The sequence below is a fragment of the Phocoena sinus genome, chromosome 11 (assembly GCF_008692025.1).
Source record: "Phocoena sinus isolate mPhoSin1 chromosome 11, mPhoSin1.pri, whole genome shotgun sequence".
In the NCBI taxonomy this organism is placed as follows: Eukaryota; Metazoa; Chordata; class Mammalia; order Artiodactyla; family Phocoenidae; genus Phocoena; species Phocoena sinus.
The window spans coordinates 82446574-82457159 of NC_045773.1; the positions used below are offsets into that span (position 1 = coordinate 82446574).

At 35.6% G+C, this 10586-nt stretch overlaps 1 non-coding gene across 1 annotated transcript; it reads right to left on the reverse strand.

The window, feature by feature from the left end:
• Positions 1–6758: 6758 nt before the first annotated feature.
• Positions 6759–6840, reverse strand: TRNAS-AGA. Its single transcript has one exon. It is a non-coding gene; the product is annotated as a tRNA-Ser (tRNA).
• Between the last annotated feature and the right edge of the window lie 3746 nt (positions 6841–10586).

A 10586-nucleotide genomic window follows, 5' to 3' on the forward strand; every position in this document is an offset into this window, starting at 1 on the left:
TCCAGTTGACCCAGCACCATCTTTTGAAAAATCTATCATTTTCCCCTTTGAGTTGCAGTGACACTTTGTTATATGTATGTGGTTTTGTATCAGCATATCTATTTTGTTCCAATGATCTCTTTCTTTATCGTTACGTCAATAGTATATTTTATTAATCACCATAGCTTTAGAATAAGTCTTGTTATGTGGTGGTAAAATTCCTCCAGATTTGTTCTTCCTTTGAAAGATTTCCTTTACTATTCTAGGTCCTTTCCACCTGCACATATATTTTAGAGAGAGTTTGTCAATTCTATCAGAAGTAATCTTTGAGCATTTTATTTCAAATACATTGAATCTGAGCCTTTCAGTCAATGAATATGATGTATCTTTTCATTTATTTAGATATTACTAAAAATTCTCTGCACAGTGATTTGGAGTTTTTAATATAGCACTCTTGCACATTTTTATTACATTTATTATTGTATTTATTATTAGGATATTGGTAGTTTTCTTGCTATTGTAAATGACAAAACAGTTGTCTATTTTTGCCAGTATATATGAATACAATATATATTTGAATATGGGGTTTTGTATCTAGTAAATTTGCTATTTTTACTTATTAATTCTAATAGTTTGTATATCTGGGGGGATTTTCCAAGCACTTAATGATATCATCTGCAAATGATAACAGTCCTATTTCTTCATTTCCAATCTTAGTATCTTTTAATTCTTTGTCTTATTTTATTTCATGGCCTAAGACCCCCAATACAATGTTGAATAGCAGTGGCGATAGTGGTCCTGATTGTCCTGGTCCCAGTAACTGGGAGAAAGTGTCAAATATTTACCATAATTAGGATGATAGATGTAGGATTTTGTATATATGCATCATGGGATTAAGAAATCTCCTTTCTATTCATAGACTGCTGGAAATTTTTAATGATTGGCATTGAATTTTTTCAAATGTTTTTCCTGTACCTACTAATATGATCTTTTGTTTCTTCTCTTACATTTTGTAATAAATTTAAAGTGATTGATTTTTATATATAAAACAAATTTCATATTACTAAAACAAGCATTACGTTTTCACTTTGACTCTTCTCTCTATATATTACTGGATCTGATGGCTATTATTTTGTTTAATGGTTTTGCATCTAGAATGTTTAACACAAAGTTTGACCTGCACTTTCCTCTCTAGTAACATCCTTGTCAGATTTTAGTATGAAGATTTTGCCGGCCTCATAAAAAGAGTCGGGAATTAAGTTAATTTAAGTTAAAATGAGGCTGTTAAAATGGGCACTAATTTAACCTGACTAGTATCCTTATAAGAAGAGGAAATTTGGGCACACAAAGAGATGCCAGGGATAAGCAAGCACAGAGGAAAGACCAGGTGAGGATACAGAGAGAAGGTCACTATCTGCAAGCCAAGGGAAGAGGCCTCAGGAGAAACCAAACCTGTGGACACCTTGATCTTGGACTTCCAGCCTCCAGAACTGTGAGAAAATTAATTTCTGTTGCTTAAGCCACTTGATCTGTGGTATTCTGTCATGGCAACCATAGTAAACTAATATAGAAGGTAATTATGATTTTTAAGTTATTTAATGAACTTCAGACTATTTAAACTTTTCATTTCTTCTTGTGTCTGCTTTGGTAAGTTGTGTTTATATAGAAACCTGTAATTTATCTTCTATTGTCAAAGTTATTCCCCAAAACTACTCATTTTATCCTCTGACTCTAATTTGATATCAGTAAGATCTTTAATGTTGTCCTCTTTTTATCCTTGTTATTTTTTTCTTTGTTTCTTTAAAAAAAAATCAATTTGGGGTAGCAATTTTACTAACAAGCGAATTTTTGCTTTGTCTATTTTTCCTTTCTTTTTCAGTGATTACAGCTCTTATTATTTCTTTCCTTCTAACTTTTAGAGTTTAATTTTTTAAACTCTAAAACCTAGCTATATTTTAACCTAGGTTCTTAAGATGAAAGCTTAGATCATTAAATTTCAATTTTCCCTCTTTTTAGTATATGAATCTGGAGCTAAATATTCGACTTTAAGCACTGTTTTGGCTTCATGTCACAAGTTGTGATATGTCTTATTTTCATTATCATTCAGTTAAAAATATTTTATAGTTTTAAAAAACTTATTTGACCCATGGGTTTATTTAGCACTGTATTACTTAATATTGCAACATTTAGGAATTTTCTATTTATCTATGCTATTATTGATATTGATTTTTATTTAGTTGTACTGTGCTCAGAGAACATATTTTGTGTGATCTCAATCTTCTGAAATTTGTTGACACCTGCATTATGCTTACCATTTGGTGATTTTGTTAAATGTTTCATGTATACCTCAAAAACAGAGATATTCTTCACTTGGGTATAGTATTAATCCTATTGCTTAACATTTTCTGACTAAACTTTTGTCTGTTTGTTGCACTAGTTATTTCTATAGAAGTGTTAAAATATTCAACTATGATTATGGATTTTTGTATTTCTCCATTTAGCTCTGCCAATCTTTTGTTTTCTATACTTTGAAGCAGTTATTATGTGCATATAAAATTGTTATATCCTTTTACTAAATTGACCCTGCAGGTTATGAAATAGCCTCATTATTTCTAGTAATGCTACTTTCTCGAGAGTCTACAAATACCACATTATTATCACTAAAATGGTTCTGGTCTGCCTTTTTTGGTTACTTGTTCTGATATGTCTTGTACATTCTTTAACTTTAATCCTTTTTTTTTTAAAACAAATATATTAAACTGTATGCCATATAAAGAACATGTAGTTCAGGGTAAATTTTTTGCAGTATGGCAATCTTCGTTTTTTAATTGAAATAGTTAGTCTCCTTACATTCAAGATAATATTTATTTAGTTAAGTTTAAGTCTACCATCTTGCTCTTCTTTTAATTTTGCCAGTATGTTCTTGTTCTCTAATTTCTGCTTTCTTAACCCCTTTTAGATTGAAAGTATTTATATTATTTTACTTCTTCTCTTTGGATTGATTTTTACTTATATTTTTATTTTATTAAATTTACTTTTATTAGATTTACTCTTAAACAATTGTTGTTTTTGATGCTATTGAAATGGAAAGTTAAAATTTTTAATTTCCAATTGTTTGTTGTTGGTACGTATTAACACACTTGATATGTTGTATACTGACCATGAAACCAGCTACTATGTTAATTCACCTATTAATTCCAATTTTCAAATCTTTTATTTTTCTTTAACCCAAGAGTACCTTTTATTATGTCTTGTAATGCACAGCTGCAAGTGAGGAATTCTCCTTACTTTTGTTTGAGTTAAACCATCCTTACTTTGCTTTAATTTTTCTCATTTTCTAAATTTAGGTGTAATTTGCATACTGAAGAGACCAAAAATCTTAATTATACAGTTTGATGAATTTTTACTTATGCATATACTTGTGTAATAATCACCATGATCAAGATATAGAATATTTTCTATTCTCTGAAAGCGTTTCTGTAAGATTGATATTATTTATCTCTTATTTGTATAGAAGAATTCACAAGAGATTCTACCTAGGCCTGGAGGTTTATAGGAGTGACTTTTAAAATTATGGATTTGATTTTTTAATAGGCACAAGACAATTCAGATTTCCTATTGCTTTCTGTGTCCCTTGTGATATACTGTATTTTTCAAAGAATGCATCCATTTTATTAACTGCTTCATGTATATTGACATAAAGATGTTTATGATACCATTCTTGTTTTTAAAATATATCTAAAAAAATAAACAAATAAAATATATCTAGGAGGGCTTCCCTGGTGGCGCAGTGGTTGAGAGTCCGCCTGCCGAGTAGGGGACACGGGTTCGTGCCCTGGTCCGGGAGGATCCCGCGTGCCGCGGAGCGGCTGGGCCCGTGGGCCATGGCCGCTGGGCCTGCGCGTCTGGAGCCTGTGCTCCGCAGGGGGAGAGGCCGCAGCGGTGAGAGGCCTGCGTACCGCAAAAAAAAAAAAAAAAAAAAAAAATATATATATATCTAGGATATATATGAATATCAGCTATTTCCTTCCTGTTGTGGTATTTTGTGTTTTAACTTACTCTTTTTTTTATTAGTTATTCTTGTTTGGGATTTATCTATTTCATCAATTTTTTCAAAGGACCAACCTTTTACTTTGTTGATTTTCTCTGATGTATGTCTGCTTTCCATTTACTGATTTCTGCACTTATTTTAATAGTTCCTTCTACTTTTTGCATTTAAGTTCCCAGTTTTTTATAGCTTCTTGAGTTAGATCACTGATTTCCAACCTTTTCCTTGTTCTAATACTTGCAACTAAAGACAAAAATTTCCTTCTAAAAATAGCTTTAGCTACATTAGACAAATTATGATGTATCATATTTTCATTATCATTCAGCTCAAAGTATTTTAAAACTTCTGTTGTGTTTTCTTCATTGATCCATGGATTATATAGACATGTATTGCTTTCTTTCCAAACATTCAGAGTTTTCTGGTAGTCTTTCTGCAATATACAAAGATTGAGCCTTTGTTATGGTCGGTCTATTTAGTTTTTCTTTACTCTGAAGACATAGCCCTTGCTCTTCTTGTTTGGTCCTTACAGCTGGGTTTGTTGCTTACTGCTTAAGAGGTATGCTTCTGAAGTCTCAAATGACAGCTGATAGTGTTTATCGGGTTCCCTCCAACTGGGAGAGGTATGAACTTAGTTCTCCAGAACTAAGCAGCTGCTGAATCTCTACAGATCATTAGCCTTCCAGCTGCTCTTTCCTACAGAGTTTTGGAACATCTTCCTGTGTGTGTACAATTTAGGAATTAGCCGATGCTGTAAGGAGAATTTATACATGGAAATTTGAGCTCCTTCTCTGTGGTTCCCTCATCATCTGAATTTTGACCCTCAGCTCCTATGGATTTTGGTAGCCAAACACTGACGAGTGTCTCCTCAGTCCAGGGCAACTGCTTCTTTCCACTTGGAGTCTATTCTAAAATGCTGCAAAATAGAACATGTCCCTCGAGGGCAAGCTCTTGTGCAACTCATATCATGTGTTTCCCTTCTCTCAAGGATGTGGCCCTTCAGGCACTGCCTGTGTTGATTGCTCATCCATGCCCTTATAGTTCTTATCTATGATCAATCATTTTTTCCTCCATAAAAAATAAAAAAGAATATTTTGTCTATGATGAAAAGAATTAATAGTTAGAGACAAGTGAGATTCAATGTTAGTTGAAAAGGAATGGACTTTGATCACTCAACTGTGCAACAGAATTACTGAAGAAACAATCTGGTGTCTGGCAGTGCTGCATAATAATATTAACTTTTAAATTCGACTAAATTTGATAAAATGTTAAAAATTAATTCTAAATTAAAATTTCAAATTTATTCTTATATTTTGGAAGGATGTTCCTTCATTAAAAAGAAAAGCTGTTTGGCTTTGAACATGGCCCACAAAAATACTGATTTTAAGACTCATCCATTCAGCAATTGGTCCAAAGTATGTATCATGTTTTGAGTGAACATCTAATTCTGAACTTATTCATTATTATAAAGGAGCATAGAATAATTTGGATTATGGCCACACCTTCCCATCATACATGTTACTGCTTTTTTGAATTATAGTACCATCTTATTTTCATATCCCAAAATATAATCATTATTGAACAATACTGTTTTAGGCACGCACTCTCTATTTAGCTCTTCTCATGGTTATGAATTTTCTTGCTCACTGTAGCAGTTTGCATCCCATTCTTTCATCAATTCTAAACTCTTATTCATTAATTTACTTCTTATCTCTTTTATATCTACGGTTCAAATTGCATATCTGTGCTTTTAAGTGTCAATGAATATATTTTTCATTTATAGTTTTATTAGTCTTTTTTTCTTTTAACTTTTTATTTTAAAATAATTTAATTTTGAAATAATTTCAGAGTGACAGAAAAGTTACAAGAATACAGAGAATTCCTGGCTATCCCAGTCGCCAAATGTTAGCATATTTAGCATATTACTGCATTTTCTTTTCCTTTTCTCTCTGTCATATACATGAGAGAAAAGTACACACACACACATATATGCTTTTAAAATATATACTCTTAAATGTGTATATATGCATGTATTTTAAAGTACATATGTACACATAATAGTATATATTTACATCACATCAAGATGTAATCTTCACTTGTCACCAAACCGGCTGTATCACTTGGTATTTGTGGAGAGGCCATCCTCTCTTCATGTTACTTCCTGAACCCCAGTCCTTGGTGGTTAACTAGAAGAGAGACAATGGCCAACGTGTAGCGTAATTGAACTATGGTCTCCAGCATGACAGGTAGAGATATACACTACTGCACTAATGTGGAAAACACAGTATGCTACTCTGGAGGAATCTCCATACAGTTGCTCACTGTTGTCTTTATTACGTCACTGTGCAGGCTACGCTTCCTGCTATCAAGCATACATTATGCGATTCAGCGTCCGAGCCGAATCTGTCCAAGTCTAGCCTTGAGTCCACTCCAGTCCGTCCCTCACTTCCCAGAACAGGCAGCACAGAGGGGCGGCCGGCGATGGCGCTGTGTGACAACCTTACGGTAAAAGACAAAAAGGAACCAGTGCACCGGTTCCTATCTATACTCACAGCCATGATCTGAATCTACTGAACACGGAGGTAGTTGCTAAACCCTACCAGGGGCATCCGTTGACTCCAGAAATACTTTCAAGTTTCCAAGGCAGGAAGTGCACAGAGGCAAAGGAAAAATAGGTTGCCTGCAAACCTATGCAGTCAGGTAATAAGCCTCGTATTTTGCTCGCTAAAGCTAACGTAGTCAGCAGGATTCGAACCTGCGCGGGGAAACCCCAATGGATTTCTAGTCCATCGCCTTAACCACTCGGCCACGACTACACGAGGAATAATACCTGCTGTTAAATCCTTAAATAGAAATTTCACTAGCTGATGTAAGGTAAGGGCAAAAAGGGAAGAAAAGACAAAAATGAGCTGGAGTGCAAGAAAACGCACTCTGCAAATTGGATAGAAACCCTCAGGTGAAGTGCAAGTTTGGCAGGGAGGTCAACCTCGCTGGGTAACTGCGGGAGTCGAGAGCCCTAAAACGGGGTGTCCTCACCGCATCAGCAATAGGTTTTCCAGACAACTTGAGGCCTCTGTAATGTCCTCACCTGGAACCAAACTAACCTCCCAACGAAGTGGAATCAGACTGTCATCCTAGTTTTAGGCCTGATACGTGTAGCTTTTGTTTGGAACTTTCAGGCACTGAAGCTCCTTGAAGAGCTAGTGGCTAGTGGCTTTCAGAGAGGAACTTAGTTCGATGACTTGCGTCCTGAGTAAAGGGCGAGGGAAATGATGCAGAAAAGCCTCCTTGCATCCCCTTGCTCTGGTGTCCCCAAGTGCCGAGCCCACATCAATCCTAAGGGAACATCAATCCCATTGTGTTTGCACCGTGCTTTGCATTTCACAGTGTGTTTCCACGCTCTCGTCACGTTAAGAACAAAATTTATAGATGGTTCGTGAGTTCCTGTTGCCCCTGGAACCTGGCTACCTTCTAAAAGGAAGATCCTAGTTTGATTTTTGGCCAAGACAGGAGTTCATGTTCTCGAAATCTAACCAACGCAAATATGTTTCCTTTCCCCCTTCTTACTTTTCCATCTGAGTCAAAACTGCGGGTCACATGTTTTCCTGAGCCTGTCCAGTGCAAACATTACTGTAATTGGCTTTTGTCTACTTCTTGGTATTATTTACTAATGATTTAAGAAAAGAGGAAGACGATCACAAACAGAGAAACCACGTTGCCTAAACAGAGAAGTGAGGAAGAGGGACGAGAAGGGAGAGGGAGAAGGAGGGGTAGAGAAGAGAGTGAGACGAAGAGAGAGAGACGTAAGATGTCCAGTGGTTTTATGGGAGACGACCTGCTCTGACAGGATAGGCATGAAGCAGTTTTGATAGAAATTATGCTATAAAAGATTGCTGTCCATAATTTATACATATCACTTTATTTGATGTATAGATTTTTATCAAGCATATATATATATATATATTTTTCCTGAAGTCATTTGGAACGCTAGTTTTGCCTGAAGTTACATACCAAAGAAAACCTTGTGCTTAAAAAAAATATATGCAGGGGCTTCCCTGGTGGCGCAGTGGTTGGGACTCTGCCTGCTAGTGCAGAGAACACGGGTTCGAGCCCTGTTCCGGGCAGATCCCACATGCCACGGAGGAACTGGGCCCATGCGCCACAACTACTGGGCCTGCGCTCTGGAGCCTGTAAGCCACAACTACTGAGCCTGAGTGCCACAACTATTGAAGCCCACGCAGCCTGGAGCCCGTGCTCTTCTGCAGCAAGAGAGGCCACCCAATGAGAAGCCCGAGAACCTCAACGAAGAGTGGCCCCCGCTCACCGCAACTAGAGAAAAGCCCGCGCGCAGAAACAAAGACTCAAGGCAGCCAAAAATAAAAATAAATAAATAAAATTAAATATATATATATATATATATATATGCAAAACAGAAAGCAATTAGTGATGCATTTGGACCAAAATTATTTATCAACAGGAGTTTGTTTTAGGGTAACAGGGAACAAGGACGGGACACAGCTGCAATTTTTACTGCACTGAAAAAAAGTTTAAACATATCCGAATAGATCTCAGTAAAGGAAGAGCCAGGGTTGAGTTGTAAGAAACACAAAGTAGTCTAGTTATTATTTTAGGCCGAAACTGGAAACAACACAAATGTCCATCTACAGTAGAAAAGACATATTGAGAGGTTTTCCCAATGTAATACCACACCACAAGAGTGAATGAATTACAAGTACACACAACCACATGGACTAAATCTCACTAACTAATATTGAGTGGAAAAAGCCAGACAAAAAACACATATTATAGTGCATTCCAACTTTTGAAAGTTCAAAAACAGGTGAAATTAATGTTCCTTGTACAGTAGAAATCAGGGTAATGATTACCCTTGGTAGGTAGTGACTGGGAGGTCCCACTACCCTTGGAAGGAGTTTGTGGGATTCTGATAATGATTTTGGTTCTCAAATTGGGTGCTGGATACATGGGTATGTTTGCTTTGTGTAAATGCATTGAGTGGTTCGCTTTCATATGTTTTTTGTGTGTATCTGTTAAGCTGTGGTAAATATTTTTCTTTTAAAAAATTATTCATCAATATGATGCAATACTTTTGCTGCCATTAAAAGGCATTCAATGCATGAATATTTATTGATGACATACTAAGATATTCATTATGTATTTTTTGAGTAAAAAAATCTGGTTATTACCAAAATTATGGCCATTGTGCAAAAAGATACATTATTAAGGTAGGGTTGTATCTTAAATTATTAACCTATGCGTTTTCTGTGAATTTCCATCCTTTTCTGTTCTCTATTTGGTAACCTGAGTTAATTAAATGAGTTGATTCAAGTAAAGTACCTAGAGCTAGGAACCAAGTAAAAACTCAAGAAACTTTGACTTTTATTCACTAGATTATACCTTATATGCAGAGTGTTTCTTATTAGTGTTCGGCACATAGTAGGTACTCAATATTTTGCATATACACTAAGGGAGTATCTATATGCTGCTTGCTATGGTTGCTTACTTTTTTTATGTGTACACCCCGTTGCTAAAACTACAAAGAGAAGTCACTGAGGACAGAAATTTTACATATATACGTTTTTTCAATATATATGTATTTCAATTTGTATCGAAAGCCTCGTTTGTATAAGGTGTAGCTGAAAATTTTCCAAACGATCAAAAAATGGCTCCTTTTGCTTAACAGTTCTTTTCTCAATTTGTCTCTCTCCTCACATATTTTGCTATAAATAGCACACAGCAACCAGGATGCACTTTCCACTCTTTGCTTGGAAATCTCCTCAGCTAAATATTCAAGTTCATTGCTTACAAGTTGTTTTTCACCCAACTGTAGAACACAATTCAGCCAAGTTCTGCCACTTTACAACAAGAATCAGTTTTCTTCCAGTTTCTAACTACACATCCCTCATTTCCTGCTGAGACCTTAAGAGAAGCACCTTTAACATTTACATATTTTTTAAATTAATACACTTTTTAAAAAGTTTTAGGTTTACAGAAAAAGTCCATATGCTCTCACCACTGCCCCTCCCCCTAGTTTTCCCTATTAACATTCTTGCATTAGTACGGTGCATTTGTTACAACTGATGAGCAAATATTGATAAATTATTATTGACTAAACACCATAGTTTATATTAAGGGTTCACTCTGTGTATCTGACATTCTATGGGGTTTGACAAATGTATAATGACATAGAGCCACCATTACAATATCATACAAAATAATTTCACTGCCCTAAAAATCCCCTGTGCTACAACGATTCATCCCTCCTTCCCTTCCCCAAACCCCTAGCAACCACTGATCTTTGCTGTCTCCATAGTTTTGACTTTTCCAGAATGTTATATAGTTCGAATTGTACAGTATGTAGCCTTTTCACATTAGCTTCTTTCACTCAGCAATTTGCATTTAATGTTCCTTTGTGGAGTTTTTTGGTAGCTTGATTGTTCATTTCTTTTCATTGCTGAATAATATTACATTGTACGGATGTACCGCAGTTTAGCCATTCGCCTATTGAAGAACATCTTGGTTGCTTCCAAGTTTCGGCAATTAG